Here is a 27160-nt window from a genome sequence, read left to right as displayed (position 1 = left end):
CCTTAAGGAGATGCTGAATTCCACTTAAGCCAGGTGAGGGAGTGGTTAGATGTGGAAGTAGAAGTTATTACAGAATGACTTCAGAAAGACTACTATGCTTTGGGTTAGCTGCCTGCCACAGCCCTGACTCCCTAGATTAAGGCACGATATTCTCATTTCTAATCCCATTTGGATTCACAGATGTAAGTGGCCACAATGTAAATATCCTGAAAAGTCTGAATACTGAAGTAGAAACTTCTCAGTGACCATTCTGAGCAATCAGTAAAGCCATATTGGCCCTAACCTTGAAGGAAAAACTGAATTCAGTTTTGCTGAGTAGAGTACAACTTTAATACAGCCCAACTGCAATTAGAAGCTAGGGACTAAGTCGTTCCTGAAACCCACCTGGAGAATTGCTCCCCAAGTCCTCTCTATTCTCCACATTCTGCCACAGAAGATAGTAAAAAGGGGTTGTGCCACACCCTTCTGTAGAAAAAAGGTAGATTTGGGAAATAGTTTGGAGGCATCAAAATTATAAGCAATTTTAGGGTACAATCAAGACCTGGCTGCTTAACCCTACAATAAATTGGACTTCAAAGGCACTCAGCATTGGTAGGGGAAAAAAAAAAATACATGTGCTTGCAAGATGATATGTGTTTGATGCTCATGGAAAAGATGAAAAAATAGGTCATCATCATGTAATGAGCTTGTAGGTGTCAGAATGTGTGCTGTTGGAGGAGATAGGGGAAGGGAGATGGAGAGCAATCAGCAAAGCAAAAAAGGGCTGGAAATCAGACTCCTATCCCCACGATCTTCCCTTTGGTTGCAGACAGTGGATGGGCCTCTGGGGGCACAGGTGGACCCCCATTTTTTCTTTCTGGGACTTCCCTTCAATGCTCTCCCCAACTGGATTTCTGACATTAATCACCTCTCCCATTTTGAAATCAGCCAGTCAGGCTATTGAAGCATTGTTAATGACACCATTGACCAAGGTATCAATCAGGCAAGAGAATTTGAACTTGGCTCAAAAGGGCTCTTGGCCTTCCTTCCCTGAGGTAGAGATCTCCAGGCAGTAAATGAAGTCATCCACAGGGCAGCCAGGTGATCCATCTAACAATGCATTCCACGTGGGAAGTTCCTTTTACCAAGCTCTTTTGTTATTCTTCATAACATGCAGTGGACACACCAATCTGTCACCTATTAGTTGCAGGATTTCTTATTCTTCAACACAGGCCACAAAATTGGTAACAGCATCAGGCTAAGGCTCTGGTATATACAAGTTGGTGCAAAAGTGTATAGAGTCCCAGGACTGGAAATAATCTTAAGAAGTCATTTCAAATACCCCCCCCCCCCCCGCCTCTAAGAGGATCAACATACCCACCCACCTCGAAGGCAGTCTTCTTTCCTCTTCCCAAATACAGAAGTAATTTGCCTTTCTCAGACTGTCCATTCCCAGCTATAGTCACACAATGATGTAAAATGCCCCCTGCATGTTCCAGGTTTTACCTTTAGGAAGCACCTAATCTAAGTTTTCTTATGGAATGTAAATATCTATATTACTTCTGTCAAAATGCTTACTAAGCAACAAAGCAGTGAATACAAACCAACAAAAAGGCTTGAAAAGAGGAAGAACCAAGAACCATTCAAAGACAGAAGAAGTTAGTTAGAGAAGGCTTCCAGAAAGAGGAAGTATGAAGCTGGTTTGGAGAAGAAAGGGGCAGAAAGGAGAGAAAGATGAAGATATGCCAGCCTGATGGAGGAGGGGAAGTGTGTGAGGGATGTTTCAGAGGCCAGAAAATGTGTAGCATGGACAGGAGGCAAGGAAGCAGCTTGAATCAGCTGACGTGGACCATAGGGAGGGACAGAAAAGAACTGAGTAGAAGGAAGTTGACAGTAGAGTCTTGCAAGTAAAACTAGAGTCTGAATGTGACAAGCAGTAGCATGGTGTAGTATTAGGAGTCTTGAAGTGTGAGTCAAAAGACATGGGTTCCAGTCCTGGATCTGCTACCATCTCAGGCACTATAGGTCTTAGTCTTCTCATGTATAAAATAAGACCATTGGACAATAAACACATGAAAAGATGCTCAACATCACTCATCATCAGAGAAATGCAAATCAAAACCACAATGAGCTATCACACCTGTCAGATTGACTAAAATAGAAAACACAGTAATCAAGAGGTGGTGGTGAGGATGCGGATACTAAGGAACCCCTCAAGCACTATTGGTAGGAATGCAAACTGATGCAACCACTGGAAAACAGTATGGGGGGGTCCTCAAAAAATTAAAATAGAACTACCCTGTGATCCAGTAATTCCACTAGTGGGTATTTACCCAAAGAATACAAAAACACTAATTTGAAAAGATGTACACAGTCCTATGTTTATTGCAGCTTTACTCACAATAGCCAAATTATGGAAACAGCCCATGTCCATTGATAGATGAATGGATAGAGAAGATATAGTGTGTACATGTGTGTATGTGTGTGTGTGTGTATTTAATGGAATATTATATATAGAATAGAATATTATTCAGCCATAACAAATAATGAGATCTTGCCATTTGCAACAGCATGGATGGATCTAGAGAATATATTGCTAAGTAATTTTTCAGAAAAAGACAAATACCATATATTTTCACACATGTGGAATTTAAGAAACAAACGAATAAAGACAAAAAGACAAACAAAAAAGGAAACCACTTTATTAACTATAGAAAACAAACTGATGGTTACTAGATGGCAGGTGGATGGAGGGGATGGGTGCAGTAGGTGAAAGGGATTAAGAGTACACTTATCTTGATTATCACTAAGTAATGTATAGAATTGTTAAATCACTGTATTTTACATCTGAAGCTAATACTGTATGTTAACTATATTAGAATTAAAAAAAAAAAAAAAAGAGCATTGGATCAGAAGACCTAGAGAGTCCCTTGTAGTTCCAAAACTCAGTGCTAAGGTACCAGAGACAATACGGACTGCCATAGTTGTTCTTCCACAAATCCATTTAATATTTTTCCCTTATACAAGACAAGTCTAAATTCCCTTCACCCCTGCGACTGAATTACAACTTGAGTTTATTTACAATGTCAAAGATTAATCCTCTAAACTTGGCAAGCTCACTGGTTGAGCAGCAAGGAAATATCTCTACAGAAAGAACAGATCCTGTAAATTCTTGGTCAGTTACGTAGGATCATTACTAAATTATTTTAAAAGGATTGTGCGTCTACATTCTCACTTCTCTCTCTGTCAGATGATTTGCTTCCTGAACTAGGAAGGCTGTCCAGGCAGGGACCTTAAAAAGTTTGATATATTCCAGATCCTTTAACTGCTGGGATTTTAGATGATAAATAAACTGCACAGTGGAACTGAATCAACCTATTCACAGACTACAATGGGGCAAGACAGTAAGTTACTGATATTGCCCCTTCAAAGCATTCTATGTAGTGTAACACTTCAACTGGCTTTAATTAAGGAAATGTCAGCTTTCCCATGCTTCTGCCTCAGGATTTATGGTGGATTTTAAATGTTTATTTTTCTATCTACCACCCTAGGCTGCAAGCTCCCTGGTGACTTGTACATCTTCAAATAAGACCTAGTATAGTGACTAGTACCTGGTTGGTACTTGTATATTTGTTCAGTGCATGAATCCATAAAGAAATGGCAACCTAATTGAGAAAGACGTTGTAGTGTTTAGGCTTAGTCATATGCTACACAATCACTCACTCCCTTCTGCCTCCTGGGCCAATAACTTAGCTTAGTCATATGCTACACAGTCACTCACTCCCTTCTGCCTTCCTGGGCCAATGACACCTCTTGCATCAGAATTAGAGATCTACCCTTCATTCCCGTACCTCATGCACATCTCCATCATAAAGCTCTGATCATGCTGTATTAGAAATGCTGGGTTACTTATCTATCTTCCCACCAACCTGAAGCCACCTAAAAGGTAGAGACCTTGTCTTATTCATTTTTGCCCTCCTTGTCCACAGTAGTAGCTAATATAAATAAGTCTATTTGTTGACTGAATCCAAGAAGCAAGAAGCTTATGTTTCCAGTGTTATGACCAAAAAAAGAACCCTTTAGTATATCAAAGGTCAATCTCTTTGACAAAAGATATACCCATAACACTGTGCCTACTTGACCAAAGGAGAGGCTTGCAGAAGCAATCACATGGATATTCTAAGCCTCTAAACATGTTTCAGAAAGACAAGCATCATCTACACAGATCAAATTATCTAGGTAACTATTCACCTCTAGCACCTGGGGTTATTATGAATTCAAGCTCTCAGTTGCACTATGAGGGGTGTGGAATAAAGCAAAAAATGCACATGCAGGCTCTGTCACCAGAGATGCCCTGACTGAAACACATCAGTGAGAATGAACAGAAGGAAGCTGAAAAGCATTAATGCTGTACAATTAGCCAAAGAAAGGCATCAGACAAGGTAAGGCTCTGGGGTACTTGGCTTGGGAAATGAGCAGGGTAGCTGGTCATTCATATTTTGACAAACTGTCCTCTTGTTGGCCCAGAAGAGCTTCTGAGGAAATGCTGAAAAATGGGCCTCCTGAAGTGAAAATAAAATTTGGAACCACCTCTCAACCCCAACCCACCACCTCCATTTCACTATTCTACCATAATTTGGGTCACTTATGTTCTTAAGGATTTGAAAGAAAAGCAACCATATTACAGATGGGTTTATGATGTGCCTTTGAGCTCAACCTGCTCAGCCTGAGTCACTATGAGGTGCTCTGTAGGTGCCATGCATGGATCTCTTTGCTCAGCAGCCAGCAGATGAAAGAACCAGGTGAAAAATGAGGAAAGGCAAGCTCTGAAAGTGCCCATGCTCAGAGTCCTGGGGAACATGGGACAGTTTTCTGGTTCCACAAGGGAATTGGAGAGAAAAAGGATGAGCCAAACTGATAGAGGATGAAAACAAACTTTGAGAAGAACCTACCAACCATTAAAGTTGGAAACACTCCCAAGAAGATAGTGATGGCTGTCTTAAAAGGCCAGAGAAACAAAGAAACCAATAAAGGACTAAAGTCAAAGGCATGGAAGACACAGACCAAAAAATTGGAAAAAAACCCAAAAAGTATAACTTTGGCTAGAGAAGGGGCTACACAACATAACACCAGCACAAAGTGCAAACGTTTCTACCAGGCACAAGCTGTGAAGTAGGCCTGCTTGACAACTGGGAGACATTTCTCACAGGATTGTGGTGTGTGTGTTTTCAGGGTGGGTCAGTGTTGAGAAGGGAGTTTGGAAAACCATTTCTTTGGGTCAGTCTGGAGGAAGATAGTGGAGAAAGGAAAGCTTGGAAATGTCATTCAGTTGTTTGAAACCCATTATGCTGATCCATCCAATGGGGAAGCACCAGATTGTATCCCCCACTACAACCTATCCATATAGGTAAGCCCAAACAGCAAGGGCTCCAATAAGCTGGCTTCCTACCCTGGGATCCAGGGAAGGCTTCTGGCCCAACCAGCTTCTACACCTACTCTCTGCCTCCACCTTCTGTAACTAATGGTGAATCCAGCAGCTGCTCTTAAGTCAGCTTAGGCACAGAGTTTGATGATATTTTCTGACTTAGGGCAGCTAAGTCAGAAACCCTAATGGGTTTCTTTTTCAAAATCCATTATCTGTGATCAAGTCATAGCATCCATGTAATCCTCAGGCTCCGCCCTGACCATCATAGCAATCCCCTGGCCTCCAATGATAATACAAGTGATCATATTGTGACGGGGGAGGATTTTTCCTATTATTTATGTCCTCATAGCTAGGCAGTTAAGGGCTACTTTCTGAAGTTTGCCCCCAATGCCTACTACTATTTAAGAAGCATTTATTTTCTTCAAGGACATTTTTTTGAAGGGACATGGATCTCATTGAAGTAAAAAAAAAAAAAAAATGCCATCTACAAATGAGTAAATTGAAAAGAGACCAAAGATTGATACAACCATTAATTATTTAAAATTATCTTTTGAGAAGACTCATAGATAAAATCATGAATGAAAGAGGAGAGAGCACAGCCAACACCACAGAAATATGAATAATTTTAGGAGAATAATATGAAAAATTATATGCCAACAAACTGGACAATATGAAAGAAATGGACAAATTCCAAGACACACACACTACCAAAACTCAAGCAGGAAGAAATAGAAAATTTGAACAGGCCCATAACCAGCAAAGAAATTGAATACATTTTCAAAAATTTCCCAAAAAATAAGAGTCCTGGGTCAGATGTCTTCCCAGGGAATTCTACCATTTAAAGAAGAGTCAATATCTATTCTTCTCTAACTGTTCCAAAAAATAGAAATAGAAGGAAAGAGTCCAAACTCATCCTATGAAGCCAGCATTACCTTGATCCCCAAACCAGAAAAGGCCCCGGTAGAAAGGAGAATTAGACCTATATCCCTAATGTACCTGGATGCAAAAATTCTCAACAAGATACTAGCAAGTCATATTCAACAGTACATTAAAAGAATTATTCACCAAGATCAAGTGGAATTTATTCCTGGGCCACAGGACTGGTTTAGTATTTGCAAATCAATCAATGTGATATACCGCATTAATAAAATAAAGGATAGGACCATATGATCCTGTCAATAGATGCAGAAAAAGCATTTGACATAATTCAGCATTCTTTCATAATAAAAACCCTCAAGAAAGTCGGGATGGAAGGAACATACTTAAACATCATAAAAGCCATTTATGAAAAGCCCACAGCAAATATCACCCTCAATGGGGAAAAACTGAGAGCTTTCACCTTGAGATGAGGAACACAACAGGGATGTCTACTCTCACCGCTGTTGTTTAACATAGTGTTGGGAAGTTCTAGCATCAGCAATCAGACAACAAAAGGAAATCAAAGGCATCAAAATTGGCAAAGATGAAGTTAAGCTTTCACTTTTTGCAGATGGAATGATACGATACATGGAAAACCCGATAGACTCCACCAAAAGTCTGCTAGAACTGATACATGAATTCAGCAAAGTTGCAAGATACAAAATTAATGTACAGAAATCAGTTGCATTCTTATACACTAATAATGAAGCAACAGAAAGACAAATAAAGAAACTGATCCCATTCACAATTGCACCAAGAATCATAAAATACCTAGGAATAAACCTAACCAAAGATGTAAAAAATCTGTATGCTGAAAACTATAGAAAGCTTATGAAAGAAATTGAAGAAGGCACAAAGAAATAGAAAAACATTCCATGCTCATGAATTGGAAGAAAAAATATTGTTAAAATGTCAATACTACCCAAAGCAATCTATACATTCAACTTAATCCCAATCACAGCATCCTTGTCAGAGCTAGAACAATCCTAAAAATTTCATGAAACCATGGCACCAAAACAGACACATAGACCAATGGAATAGAATAGAAACCCCAGAACTAGACCCACAAACGTACGGCCAACTCATCTTTGACAAAGCAGGAAAGAACATCCAATGGAAAAAAGACAGTCTCTTTAACAAATGGTGCTGGGAGAACTGGACAGCAACATGCAGAAGGTTGAAACTAGACCACTTTCTCACACCATTCACAAAAATAAACTCAAAATGGATAAAGGACCTGAATGTGAGACAGGAAACCATCAAAACCTTAGAGGAGAAAGCAGGAAAAGACCTCTCTGACCTCAGCCGTAGCAATCTCTTACTCGACACATCCCCAAAGGCAAGGGAATTAAAAGCAAAAGTGAATTGCTGGGACCTTATGAAGATAAAAAGCTTCTGCACAGCAAAGGAAACAACCAACAAAACTAAAAGGCAACCAACGGAATGGGAAAAGATATTTGCAAATGACATATCGGACAAAGGGCTAGTATCCAAAATCTATAAAGAGCTCACCAAACTCCACACCCGAAAAGCAAATAACCCAGTGAAGAAATGGGCAGAAAACATGAATAGACACTTCTCTAAAGAAGACATCCGGATGGCCAACAGGCACATGAAAAGATGTTCAGCGTCGCTCCTTATCAGGGAAATACAAATCAAAACCACACTCAGATATCACCTCACGCCAGTCAGAGTGGCCAAAATGAACAAATCAGGAGACTATAGATGCTGGAGAGGATGTGGAGAAACGGGAACCCTCTTGCACTGTTGGTGGGAATGCAAATTGGTGCAGCCGCTCTGGAAAGCAGTGTGGAGGTTCCTCAGAAAATTAAAAATAGACCTACCCTATGACCCAGCAATAGCACTGCTAGGAATTTATCCAAGGGACACAGGAGTACTGATGCATAGGGGCACTTGTACCCCAATGTTCATAGCAGCACTCTCAACAATAGCCAAATTATGGAAAGAGCCTAAATGTCCATCAACCGATGAATGGATAAAGAAATTGTGGTTTATATACACAATGGAGTACTACGTGGCAATGAGAAAAAATGAAATATGGCCTTTTGTAGCAACGTGGATGGAACTGGAGAGTGTGATGCTAAGTGAAATAAGCCATACAGAGAAAGACAGATACCATATGGTTTCACTCTTATGTGGATCCTGAGAAACTTAAGAGAAACCCATGGGGGAGGGGAACAAAAAAAAAAAAAAAAAAGAGGTTAGAGTGGGAGAGAGCCAAAGCATAAGAGACTGTTGAGAACTGAGAACAAACTAAGGGTTGATGGGGGGTGGGAGGGAGGAGAGGGTGGGTGATGGGTACTGAGGAGGGCACCTTTTGGGATGAGCACTGGGTGTTGTATGGAAACCAATTTGACAATAAATTTCATATATAAATAAATAAAAAAAAAAAAAAAAAAAAAAAAAAAAATTTCATGAAACCAGAAAAGACCCCAAATAGACAAAGTAATTTTGAAAAAGCAAAGCAAAGCTGGAGGTATCACAATTCTAGGCTTTAAGCTGTATTACAAAGCTGTAATTATCAAGACAGTATGGTACTGGCATGAAAACAGACACATAGATCAATGGAACAGAATAGAGAACCCAGAAATGGATCCACAAATGTATGGCCAACTAATCTTTCCTATATGGCAGGAAAGACTATCCAATGGAAAAAGTGAATCTCTTCAGCAAATGCTGCTGGGAGAACTGGACAGCGACATGCAGAAGAATGAAACTTGACCACTTTCTTACACCACACACAAATATAAATTCAAAATAGAAAAAAACCTAAATGTGAAACAGAAACCATCAAAATCCTAGAGGAGAAAACAAGCAACAACCTCTTTGACCTTGGTCACAGCAACTTTTTTTAAATTTTTTAAAAATTTACATCTAAATTAGTTAGCATATAGTGCAACAATGATTTCAGGAGTAGATTCCTTAGTGCCCCTTACCCATTTATCCCATCCCCCCTCCCACAACCCCTTCCATAAACTTCAGTTTGTTCTCCATATTTATAAGTCTCTTCTGTTTTGTCGCCCTCCCTGTTTTTATATTATTTTTGTTTCCCTTCCCTTATGTTCATCTGTTTTGTTTCTTCAAGTCCTCATGAGTGAAGTCATGATTTTTGTCTTTCTCTGACTAATTTCACTTAGCATAACACCCTCCAGTTCCATCCACATAATTACAAATGGCAAGATTTCATTCTTTTTGATTGCCGAATACTACTCCATTGTGTGTGTGTGTGTGTGTGTGTGTGTGTGTGTGTGTGTGTGTGTGTATACATACATATACAACATCTTCTTTATCCATTCATCCATCGATGGTGGCAATGCAAGCTGGTGCAGCCACTCTGGAAAACAGTATGGAGGTTCCTCAAAAAACTAAAAATAGAACTACCTACGACCCAGCAATAGCACTACTAGGCATGTATCCAAGGGATACAAGTGTGCTGTTTCGAAGGGATACATGCACCCCTGTGTTTATAGCAGCACTATCAACAATAGCCAAAGTATGGTCACAGCAACTTCTTAGTAAACATGTCTCAGGAGGCAAGGGAAACAAAAGCAAAAATGAAATATTGGGACCTCATCAAGATAAGAAGCTCTGCACAGCAAAGGAAACAATCAACAAAACTAAAAGGCAACCAATAGAATGGGAGAAGATATTTTCAAATGACATATGGGATAAATATCAGTTAGTATATTTATCGGTTAGTATCCAAAATCTATAAAGAACTTATCAACGTCAACACCCAGAAAACAAATAATCCACTGAAGAAATGGGCAAAAGACATGAATAGACACTTTTCCAAAGAAGACATTTGGATGGCTAACAGACACATGAAAATATACTCAACACCATTCATCATTAGGGAAATACAAATCAAAACCACACTGAAATACCACCTCACACCTGTCAGAATAGCTAAAATTAAAAACCCAGGAAACAACAGATGTTGGTGAGGATGAGGAGAAAGGGGAACCCTTTTGAACTGTTGGTGAGAATGGAAACTGGTACAGATACTTGGACAATGGTATGCCATTACCTCAAAAAATTAAAAATAGAACTACCCTATGATCCAGCAATTGGACTACTAGGTATTTATCCAAAGGACATAAAAATGCTGAATTCGAAGGGGCACATGCAGCCCAGTGTTTATAGTAGCACCATCAACAATAGTCAAATTATGGAAAGAGCCCAAATGTCCATCAATTCATGAATAAAGAAAATGTGGACACATGTTCCACATATGAAATATGTTCCATTCCATATATATGTGTATACACACACACACACACACACACACACATACACATTTATATGGAATACTACTACTCATGAATCATAAAGAATGAAATCTTGCCATTTGCAACAACATGGATGGAACTAGAGTGTATTGTGCCAAGTGAAATAAGTCAAGCAGAGAAAGACAAATATCATATGAGAACAAACTGGAGGTTGCTAGAGGGGAGGTTTTTGTGGGGATGAGCTAAATGGGTGATGGACATTAAAGAGGGCACTTGGGATGAGCACTGGGTGTTGCACGTAAGTGATGAATCACTGGGTTCTACTCCTCAAACCAATACTACGATGTTAACTAACTTGAATTTAAATAAACACAAATAAAATAATCTTTTGAGATGTACTATTTGTAGGAGGAAAAGCCTCCATATTTCTACTGAGAAGTTAAGAGGGAATCACTAACATTCACAAAGTTTATTTAGAGAATTTTTATACCCATTACTTCAACCAATCTTCACAAACATCTCATATGGGGATGGGAAAAGTAGGCATTAGTATTATGATGCTCATATTTTTAAAACTACAAGTGAATAAATGGAAGCCAAAAAATGATATTACTTTAACTAAGGCTAGGCATTGGGAAGAATCTGTAGGGATTGTGAAACATTGTGAAGTGATTCTCTATGATTTCCCCACTGTGAAAGCATTCATGATGGTATTTTAATCTCAGTGTTTCATGAAATGAAGTGAATGTTCAGAGGGTGCCATATTTCCCTTCCTTCATTTTACATGTATGTGGAGGAGTTTAAACTGGAGCCTTGGTCTTCAATGTGAGGTCCCTAGAGCAGCAGCAGCAGCAGCAGCAGCAGCAGCAGCATCTCCTGAAAACTTGTTAGAAGAACAAATTCTGGGTCCCACCCAGATATACTGAATTCCAAATGCTGGGGTCAGAGCCCAACAATGTGTATTTTCAGAAGCCCTCCAGGTGAGGTGACATCCATTGAAGTTTGAGCCTCATTGAACAGAGTACTATTCCTGGCTTCTCTCTGCTTCCTTCTCTCTCTGTGTCTATCAGTCAGTTAAAGAGACGGTACTGAGCATGCCTAGCTAAGCTTCTTACAGGGTTTTTTTTTTTTTTTTTTTGGTGGTTTCCTTTTTTTCATCTGGATCCAACATGCTCACAGAACAAATGCACTCCAATTTGCTCATACACAAGAAAATCTAATAAAAACAGGCTCTCTCTTGTGGTAGGAGGTAGGGTGTGCTCGGCAGTGCTTGTGATGAAGAGTAAGACTATCTAATTTAGTGATGCCAGATTAACAAGCCATTTAGGCTGAGGCTGATGGTTTAATCATTTGTCTCTATGTCTTGAATATCATAGGAGGGGGAAATGTGGTGTTATTTATTGTACCTCTACAACTCCAACAATAGGTTGTAGTAAAAAGTGGGCAGAATGCAGGTTCAGATCACTTGTAGTAGAGACCAAATTGAGAGAAAAACAAGACAGAAGAACAAGACAATATCCTATAATTTTTTAACTAAAGGGAACTTTAGAAATTATCAGTTGTGAACTCTTATGTTACAGACAAATAAACAGAGCACTGAGGGAACTGAGGGGCTTGCTGAAGATCACAGTGCTAGTTAGTGGTGGAAACAAGACTAGAACCAAGGACACTTGGCTCTCAGCTGTGCACTTTCTGAACTAGTGGACCAAAGCAGACAATAGTAGAGAAACTTTAAAGTACATGAATGCATACATAACCAAGTAGAAGAAGCAACCCCAGGGATTTGTAGCATGGGAAGTGGGTTCAAAGCCAAAGTACTTTGTGATCAGAGGAAAGATCTGGCTTCAATCTACCTGTGTATGTTCTGTTGCCCATCCTCCCTCCTACTCCCCCCCCACCCCCACAGCCAAGCGTCAAGCTACACAACCTGCTCAGTGTGCTCCGACCACTTCTTCATTTTCCTACTGTTGTTTCTCTGCCTACAGTCTCTCCCTGCTGCCCATGTGTGGCAAAATCCTATTTGTCCATGGAGAGAGCTAACCCAAATGTCATTCCTCTACAGTCTTCTCTGATTTCACCATCAACTGTCATCACTGTGGCAGCCACAAATGGTCATTCTCCACTCTGAATTTGTAAGACACCTCATTTGTATTTGCTTATTATGGCAACACTTTTTACTTTTTGTTACAGTTGTGCTTTACCTCTTGTATTAGAATATAAGCCCCTTAAGGGCAGAGGCCATATTTCATCTTTTCTTTTGTCTTTTTCTAATTTTCTTTATTTTTTATTGAAGTATAATTAACACATAGTGTCATTATATTACTCTCAGGTGTAGAATAAAATGATTTAACAATTCCATACATTTTTCAGTGCTCAACAAGTTAAGTGTACTCGGAATTCCCTGTATCTATTTTACCCATCCTCCCACCCATTTCACTTTTGGTAACTACCTGTTTGTTCCTTGTATTTAAGAGTCTGTTTTTTTTTATTTGTTTTTCCATTTGTTTGTTTTATTAAATTCTACATGTGAGTGAAATCATATAGTATTTGTCTTTGACTGACTTATTTCACTTAGCATTATATCTTCTAGTTCCATCCATGTTGTTATAAATTGCAAGGTTTCTTTTGTTTTTTTTCCAATGGTTGATTAATATTCATATATATATATGTATATGTATATATATAATCTCCTTTATCCATTCATCTACTGATGGACACTTGGGTTGCTTCCATATCTTGGTTATTGTATATAGTGCTGCTATAAACATAATGATGCGTATATCTTTTGGACTTAGTGTAAATAAGAAACTTTTCCATAGCAAAGAAGCCATCAGCAAAACAAAAAGGCAACCTACTGAATGGGAGAAGATATTTGCAAATGATATATCCAATAAGGGGTTAATGCGAAATATACAATGAACTGACATAACTCAACACCAAAAAAAATTCATTCAAAACATGGGCAGATACCAACACACACATGAAAAGATACTCAGCATCATGAATCATAAGGGAAATGCAAATTAAAACTGCAATGATATATTACTTTACACATGTCAGAATGGCTAAAATAAAAAAAAAAAAAGACAAGAAATAACAAGTATTGGCAAGGATATGGAGAAAAGGGAACCCTCATATACCGTTGGTGGGAATATAAATTAGTGCAGCCACTTTGAAAAACAGTATGGAGGTTTCTAAAAAAAATTAAAAATGTAATTATTATATAATTCAGTAATTCCCTGACTTTGTATTTACCCAAAGGAAACAAAAACACTTTTTCCAGTTTCTTTTAATATTTTTTAAAGCCAATATGCCGCTACAGACGTAACTGAAAAGTAGATAAGGGGGGAAAAAAAGAAGGAGCAAAGACACATCCTTGACTCACAATAAATTATTCCCCCACCAATATCCCATAGGAGACCTCATTTCCATCTGCTAAAGAGTACTCAAAATTATTGTGTAGGGGGACCAGACTGCATTCAGGTATGATGATGTCAAACTAAATATGTATGGGCACTGATGAGTTCAAGGTCCACAGTTTTGGCCCTACCTTAAGTGGAGTTGGCCATTCCAACTCCCTCCACACTGTGCTTGATCCCATAGCTGAAATAGATAGCAAGCCCAATAAGCGTGGAGACACCAAATCTGGCCCAGGTGCCAGCTGTCATCTGCATCATAAGGTAAACATTCATGAAGATGCTCAGTAGTGGGACAAGAGGCAGGGCAGGGACCTTAAAGTAAAGGGGACTGGAGCTTTGAGGCTGTCTCCAGATGACCCCAGTGATCCCAGTGATGAGCATCAGGAGCACCATAACCACTGAAATCCACACTGGGTCTCCAGAAAGCAGGACTGGCCACTGGGCCAGCACCAGGCAAAGAAGAGTGAGCAGCAGAGCAAGCAGTGAGGAGCAAACATAGACAACCCGGCCAGAGAGTGGAGTAGGGGTGGAGCTGCCTGGAAAAAGTAGTCCCTGTAGAGTTAGCCTCTCTGCTGCAGGTCTATTCTCCTCCTGCACCTCTGCTTCATTTTCCTCATTCCTCCTCTCAGGCTGGTACCTGAGGATGAGAACACAAAGAGCCACCAGGGAGTAAGCTAGCAGGGACCCAAGTGACCTGAAGTTCACAAGATCAGTGAGTCCAAAGAAGACTGCCATGACTGGTGCAGTAATGCCAAAGATCACAGTGGCCACGATGGGAGCATATGTGCCAGTTTCTATCCTGGCAAGAACAGGGAACAATAGGCCATCCTTTGCCATCTTGTGTATCAACTGACGTATGGGTAACATAGAGCCCAAGAGGCTAGATGAAAGACTACAGAGGAATCCAAAAGCTACAACATAGTAGGCAGGAGCCCAACCAATATGGAGAAATGCCTCAGGCAAGATGCTTCCAGGTTGAAGCTTGTAGTAGGGCACCATAAGCGTAAGTGCTGAAGAGACACCAAAATATACCAGAAGGCAGATGAACAGTGAAATCACAATGCCCATGGGGACTGAATGTTGGGGATTCTGGGCTTCTTCAACTCTTTCAAAAATATTGTGGAAACCAATAAATGTATAGAAACAGGTAGCTGCTCCATGGAGAATCCCCTCGAAGCCGAAGGGCACAAATCCTCCAGAGCCCAGGGGGCTCAAGCTAGAGGTGTCATTGAGTCCAGCCATTATGTAGTCATCTTCTGTGAGCGTCCAGTTGTGCAGATCCCCCTTAATGAATCCAGAGATGATGACAAAACCAAGAACCAAAAGTTTCACCAATGTGATCACTTTGGTAATCAGGAAAAACTGACTATGGTTCAGAGTCTGCAATTCCATGAGCAACAATACAAGGCCCACAACAAAGAAGACTAGATTATCTGCAAGGACTTGGGGAACATACAGTAAGATTCTCTCACGCAGGGTCTGAGAGATCTGGTTCCCAAGCAGATTGGCAAAAGCTAAAATCCAAGCCCGGGTTACATTGGCTGTATCAGCCACAAGGGAGAAGATGAGGTTCCAGCCAGTGATAAAAGCCCAGAGTTCACCTATAGTGACATAAGTGTAGAGATATGAAGAACCAGAGAGGGGAACTCGGGCAGTAATCTCAGCATAGCACAGCCCAGACAACACAGAAGATAGGCCGGCCACCAAAAAGCAGATCACGATGGATGGTCCTGCTTGATTGCTGACCACCTCACCAGCCAGGACATACACACCTACACTCACTGTGCGGCCTACACCCAGGGCCACTAAATCCAGAGTGCTCAGTCTTCTCTGTGGGTCGTCCTCAGCCACTGGTTCCTTGAGTGGAGGTCTATGTACCAGCTTTTGACCAAATCTGCGAAGTGCCTGACGCAGCATCTAGCTGGAATTGAAGAGGATTCCAGGATCAGAAAGCTATAGCAAGCCCAGGAAGCATAGAATCTGGGATTTCGTTCAGTGAGCTGGAGTTAAGCCAAGTTGGGTTGACGCCGCCAAGTTCTGTTGCTCTCAAGGCTTTAAAGCTATTGCTTCATATTTCATCTGGTATGTGTTATCCCTCTATAATGCCTAAAGAAACAATAAATATTTACTGAACAATGATGTTCAACCAACCACATAAAACTCAGAAGTCCCATGTCACTTTTTGCAGCCCAAGAATCACAGAAACTGACACCAAAAGATGTCATAGAAAAATCAATCTTGCTTTTCCCCCCAGAAAAAGTGAAAAATACTTCCTAACATTCTCCTTTTTTACACACCACATAACATAATCCCATTTGGGTTAATCTAATTCATGTAGCTTCATATACTAATTAAACTATAAGACACAATGCAGCATAGATATATTATGGAATAATTCACACATGGGATATATACATGGTGCTTGAACATGAGTTATGACCCATTAATTCATGGAGTAGAAGGCCTCACTGCAGTTATAGGACTATTTCTAACTATCATCTGGGTTTAAAATACAAATAGTGTTCCCCGGGTCTCAAAACCCTTACCTCCAAAATCAGTTAGCCAAGGTCAGATGTCACTTTGTCTCCCTTTACCCTCATTCTGAATCATTCATTTAGCTGTGCTGATGTCACAGAATGTACAGTCCAACCCTTCACTCTTAGCTTCCTATGCCCACAGATGTGATGTGAAGAGAGAGGAAGAGGAAGGAATGGTCAGGGACTGCAAGAACTACCTTCAAGAACTATAAGAACAAGCTGCAGGGTAAGGAAACACTGGAGAAATGAATGCAACATCCAACCAAGAATCCATTACTAAGAACAGAGGAGAGCCAGAAAGGCCATAGTATGAATTCTGGAATTCAGTAAACCTCACCCAAAGCTCCCAGATAAAAATTAACTACAGTTTTATATCCTCAGTTATGAGAGTGTGATGAGTAGGGAGGAAAGAAGTAAGTTACTTAGCTCAGTAGCTCACAACCAAAACAATTCCTTCTGTCTCCTCTCTCTGGATTTCAGAAGAGAAGGTGAGTTCGCTTCTGCAGACAGTCTCCTTTCTGGTCACAGTGTGCTCTGTAAACACCTCGCCATCTGTGATGTCAGCTGATAGCCGCCTGGAAAATCTGCCCTGTTCTGTAAACTTGTATGAAAACACTCACTTGTAACTGTCTATTGATTTTTCACAAGGAGTTATTTTAACGTTCTCAAATCATTGTCTGAATATGTTTTCTTAATGAAGAAAACTTTCTAGTAGTTCCCCCTTTCTCCTCCTCTACTGCTACTATTCAAATGGGCCCCTCTTCAAGGGGAATGAGGCTTTAAATGAAGAATTCACAGCAATGCCCCAGAAATGAGTAGTGGGGAACAGAAAAGACAAAGTCATGCAGACTTCACTCTCCTCTCTACTCTGGCTTTGGTTTTGAGAGAATTTTAGAAAGTGTTGTAAGAAGTTCTAAAAAACAGAACAAGTCAAAATTGAAATATCTTCTCTATAGGTTATCAAAAGACATCCTTATGTTGTGGTTCTGACCTTCTGTCTACAAATCCATCTAGACTTCTTATTTGCCATCCGCCAGTTCCAATGTTATGATTTACCAACAACATGGGAGATAGATAAGGAGGGTCAATTCTTAACTCATGGAACTTTCTATACTATGAATGTGATTGATGTGTCCCCCACCCACCCCCAGTCTTCAAACCCTTCAGTGGTTCCCACTCTCCTTCCTTCATAATTCTTCCTTCCTTCATCACCTCACCTGTGCTGATTCCCCTATCCTCATCCCCTGCCCAGTTCCTGATCCAGCTGTGAAATTCCACACTCACCCTGTTCTCTTGCCTCTAATGCCCTCTTATCCCTCCCCTTAGTTAACCCCTACTTCTCTTTCAGTTCCCAACTCAGATGTTGCTTCCCAAGGAAGCCTCCCCTGACCTTTGTGCTGCCCTTCCTATGTATGCCCTTCCTCATAACACCTGGGCTTCTCCCATATGCCATTTATGCTAGTGTATCAAAATTCCAGTGGATGTATGTATCTAAATACACATATAGAACATGGACTGGAAGAGCATTTGTTAAATACACTAAAGCAAGTGCATCCAGTGAGGAGGGGAAGTGAGAAAGAGCTCAGGATGAAAGGGGAAAATAAAATACCTTGAAAAGGGGCCTGACAGAAAGCTATGGTTCTAAAAGTTCATGACTGAGGGAGGGGTTGACTCTACTCAGTATACTTCAGGATCAACAAAGGAACTACATGAGGTGATGTCATGAGAGGATCTGGTTCAGAGCCTGATAAATGGCAGGCACTCAACAGATTTAAATTGAAGGAGAATCAGAATCCTATAATTGTCAGGACATGGAGAATACAGAGAAGGAATACCTGCTAGAAAGAGGGTGGAGAACAAGGGAAGATGGAGCACCCCACTTACTAGTTCTCTCTGAACCTATTTCCCTTTTCCCAGTTCCTCTTTCTCCTTCAGCTCCTTCAACTGTCTCTAGAGGCTTCTTACTGGGCACTAAGGATGCTTGTACCATGTTTCTCTGGGGAACCGTCCCCAGTCACCTACCTCCCAACAAAGAAAAATATGTTTCCTAACATTTGTTCAATCACACACCCCTCTGAGGTTGGTCACCTCAAAATAATGTCATCAACATTCTGAAATCAATCCATGGACCCTGAGCAAGAATCCCAAAGGATGACCATCTAAATGGCAGGGTTGGAGATGGGTAATGAGTTTGATAATTTCTGTTTCATTCAACTATGTTGTGCAGGGTGGCCCTTGAGCTCTTCCCACTTTTACTGAAGATGAGGGACAGTGGATCTGTAGACAAAATATAAAGATATCAGAGAAGCAACCCAAAAGAACCAAATATCTGGGAATTAAAAAAATCATGTTTTATGACTCCAACAGAAGCAGGCAGAACAAAGCGATGAACAAGCAAACTTGTAGAAGAGAAAGCCAACCCATGATTGGGAATACTGAGAGAGTTTACCACAAATTTAGCTTATAACAACACAGAGAAACTTTGTCCTCAAGCACAATTTCAGAAATGCCCTTTCTTTGTGCAGTATTCTGTGGTTATTCCAATGGTTTATATTCAGTCCAGACTTTCTGACCTACCTGTCAGAGCCCCACATTAATTCTTCCCCTATTCTCTGGCCCATCACCTCCTTCCTAACTCAGGTCCTTGCATTCTGACTTAACCTTCCTGGGATGAGCCTTGGGCTTGGGTAAGTTATCTACCCTGCCAGGGATACCCTCCTCACTCCTTTCTTTCCAGTCTTGACCCTCTAGCCTTTTTCAACCCGATTCTACAACCTTCTCCCTTTCCACTTCTAGGAAGCCTTTCCTAAACCATCCCAACTGGTGCCTGGGTGGCTCAATTGATTGGGCACCCAACTTCAGCTCAGGTCATGAACTTGCGGTTTGTGAGTTTGAGTCCCCACAATGGGCTATGTGCCGATGGCTCACAGCCTGGAGGCTGCTTCAGGTTCTATGTCTCCCTGTCTCTCTTGTACTCTGTCTCTCTCTATCTCTCTCTTAAATATAAATAAATAATAAGCAAAAGTTAGGGGCACCTGGGTGGCTCAGTTGGATAAGCGTCTGACTTCAGCTCAGGTCATGATCTCACAGTTCTTGAGTTCGAGCCCCTCGTCGGGTTCTGTGCTGACTGCTCAGAGCCTGGAGCCTACTTTGTATTCTGTGTCTCCTTCTCTTTATGCCCTTCCCCTGTTCATGCTCTCTCTCTCTCTCTCAAAAATAAAAAAAAAAGTAAACATTAAAAAAAGTTAAATAAAAAGGAAAGAAAGAAAGAAAGAAAGAAAGAAAGAAAGAAAGAAAGAAAGAAAGAAAGAAATGTAGAGAGAGGCCAGGGAACATGAAGCCAGGTTTTATCAATTCCATAATGCCCCAGGGTTTCCCTTACCTCCTCTCCTCCTCCCTGTATTTCCTTTAGTCTCTGAGCTCCTTCCAAACTTCAAAATAAAAGTTCCATCCCAAGTCTCCCAAAACAACTCTTGTCAAGTTGAACAATCCACCCACAAAATTGCAGGCCATCTTGCTTTCCCAGCCAGCCCCACCCATTCTCCTTTGTCCTGGAGATCATTGGGTTCACTCCTTTGTCTCTAGACAGGTACTGCCCTCACTCTGGACCTTTCCTATCAAAACATTTTTCCAAGGCAGTAAGTTCCACTGGTCCCCGTGATTGGATGTTAACACTTGATCAGGAAGTTGGCTCTGTGACTCCTCCCAAATAGCCTCAAAGATAGTTTGGATACCAGTTGCCTTGCTAAAAGTTTGATAAAGACTTGAGAGGAAGGCTCCTGAGGCTGTTAAATAATTATTTTTAAGCTGTCAAAGTTTCAGAGAAGTGGACTTTAAATGCAGCATCTACAGAGATTATTGCAATCCATTTGTATCCAAGCACAGCTCCTTCCTGATCCCAAAGTATATAGATTCTCTCATCCTCCTTAAAATTTCCAGAAAATGAAAACTCTGGAGCCAGTCAAACCAGTGGCTCCCAAACAAACAAGAATAAAATATTCTGGATAGCTGAGTTTCCCCAGAGTTTCTGGATTTCTAACTCAGCACCTCTGCAACTTGGGTAGGAGGCAGTCATAAACACAAGAGTAGAGGCTTTGAGTGTAGGGCAAGAGTTTTAAGTATTAGGAAGTGTTGTGTACATGTACACCAACATGTCCAAAAGTGAAATAGTTCACAATACATATGAAAAGGTAAACAGTCAAAAGCCGTCATGACACTGGTGCTGAGTCTCATGCCCAAGGGTAGAAGAAATTGGTTAACAAATCCAAATGAAAATGGAGTTGTCCCATTTTCTCTTTCAGTTTGTGCCTTCTCTTGAAGTCTGTGTCCAATAATGGTCTTTCATTTATTCAAATATATTGGCCCCATTTATTCATAAAGCAAAGAGAAACAAACATTTCTCCACTCAAGTTGCTTAAGTTCCTGCAGTAGAAAGCAAACAATAAAAAAAGTAATATGAATAGGTATTGTGTTGGTATTGCAATCAGTACTGCAGAGAAAAAGGAAGCAAGAAAGGGTTAGGATGTGCTCAGTAGGTGTTTTGATTTTAAAATGGGTGCTCTTGGGGCGCCTGGGTGGCTTGGTCGGTTAAGCGTCCGACTTCGGCTCAGGTCATGATCTCACCATCCGTGAGTTCGAGCCCTGCGTGGGGCTCTGTGCTGACGGCTCAGAGCCTGCAGCCTGTTTCAGATTCTGTGTCTCCCTCTCTCTCTGCCCCTCCTCTGTTCATGCTCTGTTTCTCTCTGTCTCAAAAATAAATAAACGTTAAAAAAAAATTTAAAATGGGTGCTCCAATACACCCTGGCCTTCACACTGTTGTGCAACCGTCACCACCATCCATGTCCAGAACTTGTTCGTCTTCCTCAGCTGAAACTGTACCCATAAAGAGTTAGTTCCCATTCTTCCTTCCCTGTAGCCCCTGGAAACCACCATTCTACGTTCTTTCTCTATGATTTTGAGTACTCTAGGTACCTCGTATAAGTAGAATCATACAATATTGTCATTTTTTGACCAGGTTATTTCACTTAGCATAATGTCTTCAAGATTCATCCAGCTTGTAACATATGTCAGAATGTCCTTCTCTTTAAAGATGAATAACATTCCATTGTGTGTATATCTCAATCTTGTTTATATATTCATCTACTGATGGGGCTATGCATTGCTTCACCTTTTGGCTGTTGTGAATAATGCTGTTATGAATACGGTTGTAGCTTTTTGAGTCCCTGCTTTCAATTCTATAGGATATATACCCAAGAAGTGGGATTACTGGATCTTGTGGTAATTGGATATTTAATTTTCTGAGAAATCACCATACTGTTTTCCACAGTGGCTGCCCCATTATACATTCCCAACAGCAATGTACAAGCATCTCAATTTTTCCACATCCTTGCCAATAATTGTTATCTTCTAGTCTTTTTAAAGGTAGCCATCCTAAAGGGTGTGAAATGGTGCCACTTGGCTATTTTTGAGGAATAATAAGGAGGTCTGTGGGGCCAGGAAAGAGTGAGTGAGGGGTAAGCAGTAGGGGATGAGGTCAGAGAGAAAGCAGGAAGCCAGATGCTTCATTGTAGGGTCTGACAATCAGTGTGAGGACTTTAGCTGTTACTCTAGGTGTGATGGGCACCCTAGAAAAAGTGATGGTTTTACATGTTGACTACTGATTTTCATGTTATGTAAACTACGTATTGGGTTCTGTAAGGAAAGTCCTCCTCTAGAGTTTGAAAACAAGGCATGGAGACAAGTTTTGTAGAGATCTCAATAGATGTCTAGTGTATCTGGTAATATGACAAGGACTGAACTAACTGCATTCTTGCCTCTGCCTCCCTCTCTAGGTGCCAAAGCAGAGATGCCATACAGCCACCCATGGGACACACACACACACACACACACACACTCCCACCAAGACCTTGCACAAGGGGAACACCCAGTTAGAGAAGAGGTCAGGAGTAGTAGGTGGGGGGGGGGGGTGTTGCTGAGGAGCAGAGCTTCTGTCTGATGACGCTTGAAGCATGCCTTTCCTTCCCCAGATGAAGCCTGAGGTACAAAGAGTTAATTTTCCACAGCCAAGAAAGTACCCCACAATTTACAGTCCAGTTTGGTGATGTCAGACATCTGACATGAGAACTGAGGTCCAAGTCTCTTTCACCACAACAAAGTGAAAGTACAAAGGGAGTAACCCAAGTCAGCTGAAATAAAGTACAATATCTGTGACATTTATATTTTTCTCCAGTGTCATCACCTTGACAAATGAACACATGCACAGCACAGAGTTTTATTACTTCCACTGCTTTATGTTATTTGGAAAATAGGTCACCTAGTGCTTTGGCATTAGGCAACATACATGATACTCAAACTGTAATAACTACATTGAGTCTAACCTGCAGAAGTGGGGAGTGGTACAATAGTCAAATGATCGGATTGTATGTAAAACAGGATTTCATTTGTTTCAGGAGGATGGGGAAGTATCCATGAAATGCCCTTATACAATAAGCTCCCAAAGAAAAGAATTTTCTCCATTTGCTACCATTTTTCCTGTACTGTCTGTAGATACCTACAATTATGGGATCATTGTACTTTGGGTTGAATCTAAAGTGATAAATTGGGTGGTCCTTCAAGTTGAAACCACAAAAAAATTTCTAAGTGAGAAAGACTGGATTCAATCTATTAAAGATCAGATTTCAACTAAGTGTATCTGAATACAAAGACAAATTCCAAATTAGAAAATTCAAGCACCATAGTGATTGTTTGTATAAAAGAACTCAAACAAAAGCAACATCTTTCTACCCCCCAAATTATAAACACCACCACAATTATTCCCAAGTCATCATGTACTCGTATACACACAATGCAAGACAACGGTGGCAAATAGTGGATTTCCCTCAGTGGGAATTTACAATTAAGGGCATTTCATGAGCACTTCACCACGAGCCAAAATAAGTAAAAGATATATAACTAAGAACTAGGAAGGGTAATCCTAAATTATAAATGAATAGTCAAGGCAAGAGTATGTCAAGATACCAGATGGCTTCCTAGTTGATGAAAGGTAAGAGTTGTAAGGACCTCATTTTCCTTGTTGGCAAGACTATGAGTGTCTTCTGTGCACCATGGGTCAGCCTGAGAAGGCCACATGGAAGAGGGGGAAATACCCTATTTTGGCATTGTATGTAACTGTTTCCCAGGACAACATCAATTCAAGCTACATCTTCAGGTTGGGCCATGATCCAATAAATAGAGACTCTTTTAGGTCTTCTTCCATGCCACCCACCAAAAACACAAAATAAACTCCACCACACCTTGAACCGGTAAATCCAGTTTGCCAACTAAACAGATTCAGGTAAACATTTGCTACAGATATTAGTACAGATCTAGATATTAACATATATTAATAATAATAATAATAAATTAATTAAAGATAATAATAATTCTCAGTCTTGGTCTGTGCAGAAAAGGAAAGGAGAGAGAAACCACTGCAGTAGTCATAAATGTGTAACTTATTCCCTGGGGAAAGAGAAGTAAATGTCAGATAGCTTCCTTGAAAAGTTGTAAAGAGGAGCGCCTCGGTGGCTCAGTCAGTTAAGCGTCCAACTTCACCTCAGGTCATGATCTCACAGTCCGTGAGTTTGAGCCCCGCTTCAGGCTCTGTGCTGACAGCTCAGAGACTGGAGCCTATTTCAGATTCTGTGTCTCCCTCTCTCTCTGACCCTCCCCCATTCATACTCTGTCTCTCTGTCTCAAAAATAAACGTTAAAAAAAATAAAAAAAAATTGTAAAGAATGCTGAAGTAACCAAGCTCAAACTAAAGAAAATAAATATCCAAATTTATCTCCCTGGAGTCTTCTGAGGACAACCTCACTAAGCGATCACTTACTAGGCATCCTCCCACTTATGATTTTACTTTGTGCTGTATTCTATTTGCATGTTACTTGGAAGATTTTGTCTCCCTTTCTAAAATAAAAACTCCTTATGGTAGAATGTGCTTCATGTTCTCTCAATGAGGCTAGAAACCCTAATTCTGCAAATGAATATCACTAGGTACAGCCAAGACTTGAACTTGAAGATATGGTAGTCCACAAATTGTATGCTCATTAGACCTACAGGAAACACAACCGCCTCTTCCAACTCTCCTACCTACTCTACCACCCCCAGCACAAAACCTCTCAAATCCCATCCCAGTCTGGCAGAGGCTGAATTCCAAGTGAGAGAAAACCCACCCTGATGCAGACTAACACATTCCAGACCAACTGTATGTAGGCCAAATGCATTAAGCCAAATGTAGACTAATTTATCTGTAGATGTAGACCAAAACATTTTCACTTCCTTCCCAAAATACCTGTATAGTCCTTGTTACATGCAGACACCATACTATCATTGCACCATTATTTAGGTAAACAGATAGCCAGAGCTTTTCAAGAGGCTGTGTATACTCCATATTATCTAGTATCTTTCTGGTATGGCTGTGAACAAGCACCCTTTCTTAGTCCTTCTGGAATAACTGGAGAGAAGACAGAGCTAAGTGCAACATTCTTGATTTATGATTTCACACATTTACAGGCTTAGTTTCAGTCATAATTCTGTTTTGAAAATCATTTACATTTGTATGACACCAAAACAAGGTGATCAACTTGACAAGTTAGAAAAGCCTGAGCTTCTGTTTCTAGATGTCTTCATAAATTAGATGGGCTACCAGTAAGAATCAGAATCTGACTTTTCTAACAAGAATCAAAGAGAACTGGGGAAAGCCAGGAAGGATGTGCAATTAAGGGATTAAAAAATGATATGATACATTGATGTCAACAGTGAAACTCAGTTTCTTCTCTACTTCTCCCCTACAATTGTCTACTCCCTTTTCTCAACACTGAATCTTGTCAACAAAGAACATCTAATAAAAGTCCTCAGGAGAAAGCAGTAGAAGGAAATCCATCTGCCTGTCTGCCTTATTATCCAAACCACGACTGTCATGTAGCTGAGCACTAATCTACACTCATTTTTTCCAAGAAGTCTTGCTAAACAGCTTTGTTTTTCCTCCCAAAACCTTTGTTTCCTTGTAAGTTCAGAATCTAGAAATTTACCCAGTCATCCCATGTATCACTATACTCTGTCTCCACTTTTAGACTGCAGTTATGAGTGGTCAGAGCCCATTTCTCCTTCTTCTGTACCTCCTTTAGTATTACATTGCATACAAAGTGACTTAGGAAAGGCTGTTATCCCTCTGGTTATCTTCCTTCATATCTTTAAATATGTCCTTCTGTCCTCCCATATAAGTACTTGGCCATCACTTTCTCTCTGTCCTGTCTCACCAGACTGTGCTTGGTTCCTCTCATAGCCCTAGGTAGCTGCAGCACACCCTAACCATGACCCTTGGAAAGTTAATTTGTTTTGCTTTGTTTTGTTGTGGGAGGGTCATCAGATCATCTGAGTCATATAAGAGTTGTATCATGCCTCAAAGTCCTGAGTTCTCATCCATGTATAGATCAGTATGACTTCTCCACTAAGACTCAACTGCCTCACTGCAGCTTGGGAATCATAATCTAAAACAGATAGCCTCCGCCACTGCTTTTTATCTTTCTCTCCTTGTTGTTTCTAATCCCTACTCTGCTTTATCACTGCTCAGTACTAAAATAAAAAAGGAACGAGGATAAACCAAAAAATATATAATCAAAAAATCATTTTTATCAATTTAGAATTTACTTGATGAAAGAAATTGGCGTTTCCACATGATTTTGCTTAAACTAAGGTTAAAATCAATCTGCCTAAGAACTTATAGAGGGCAAGAGAAAGAAAGACAACCTAGAAATAAGCATTTGACACATGCAATCAATGAATCACGTGTTGTGCATGGATAAGTGTTGTCTGGGCTTCTGGTGTTGGGGTGCTGCCCACAGTGTACATGGCAGTGGGGAGGAGGGTAAGCAGAGAATAATTTAAGACTCTAAATTAACTTGTTGTAAATACATTTCAAGATAACAGCAAATTGCCACTTTGAGTGTTATAAGACCACTAGGCAGACACACCCCAGGGGAACTTAGTAATCTTTCCTCCTACAGCCTGGTGTTGGGGTGCTGCCCACAGTGTACATGGCAGTGGGGAGGAGGGTAAGCAGAGAATAATTTAAGACTCTAAATTAACATGTTGTAAATACATTTCAAGATAACAGCAAATTGCCACTTTGAGTGTTATAAGACCACTAGGCAGACACACCCCAGGGGAACTTAGTAATCTTTCCTCCTACAGCCTGACCTGGCCTATAATCAATCTGCAACAAAATTTTTTAAATTAGATAAGAAAGGTGGGGAGGTACCTTCAGCAGCTGTAAAAATAGATATCTGTCTCTTTCAGCATGGAGGAAGAAGACTCTTGAATCCTCTCTGGTGATGGTAGACCACCTTGTCAAACCAGATCTGCTATTTTGCAAAGTCCACAGCAATGTCCTCCATAAGAAGATATGACACAGAGACTTTCACAATCTCAAGTGAGAAAGTGTGGCAAAACATGAAGGAGGCAGCAAAGCCAAGTGGAAGAACCTTCATTCATTGAAAGAACATGCCTAAGCATACTATGTGCTGAGCCCTGTCAGAAAGACAAAGCTGAATAGAGCAAGCTCTGCTACAGGTCAGAAAGGAAAGGCCAGGG

General features: G+C 40.5%; 1 protein-coding gene and 1 pseudogene across 3 annotated transcripts in view; both read right to left on the bottom strand.

Annotated features, from left to right (window-relative positions):
* LOC112867626 (uncharacterized) overlaps nucleotides 1-27160 on the bottom strand; it is a 173095-nt gene that overhangs the window by 58715 nt on the left and 87220 nt on the right. The gene's annotated exons all lie outside the window — the stretch shown is intronic.
* Nucleotides 13847-27016, bottom strand: LOC147579282 (cationic amino acid transporter 3 pseudogene; annotated as a pseudogene). Its single transcript, XR_015253742.1, has 2 exons — nucleotides 26829-27016; nucleotides 13847-15915 (listed from the first exon to the last, which is right to left on the bottom strand). The product of XR_015253742.1 is annotated as a cationic amino acid transporter 3 pseudogene (transcript).

This window comes from Puma concolor, chromosome B4 (assembly GCF_028749965.1).
Source record: "Puma concolor isolate L17-30 chromosome B4, mPumCon1.1.hap2, whole genome shotgun sequence".
In the NCBI taxonomy this organism is placed as follows: Eukaryota; Metazoa; Chordata; class Mammalia; order Carnivora; family Felidae; genus Puma; species Puma concolor.
The sequence above is the reverse complement of the archived record's forward strand: the minus strand, read 5'-3'. Positions and strand labels throughout refer to the sequence as shown.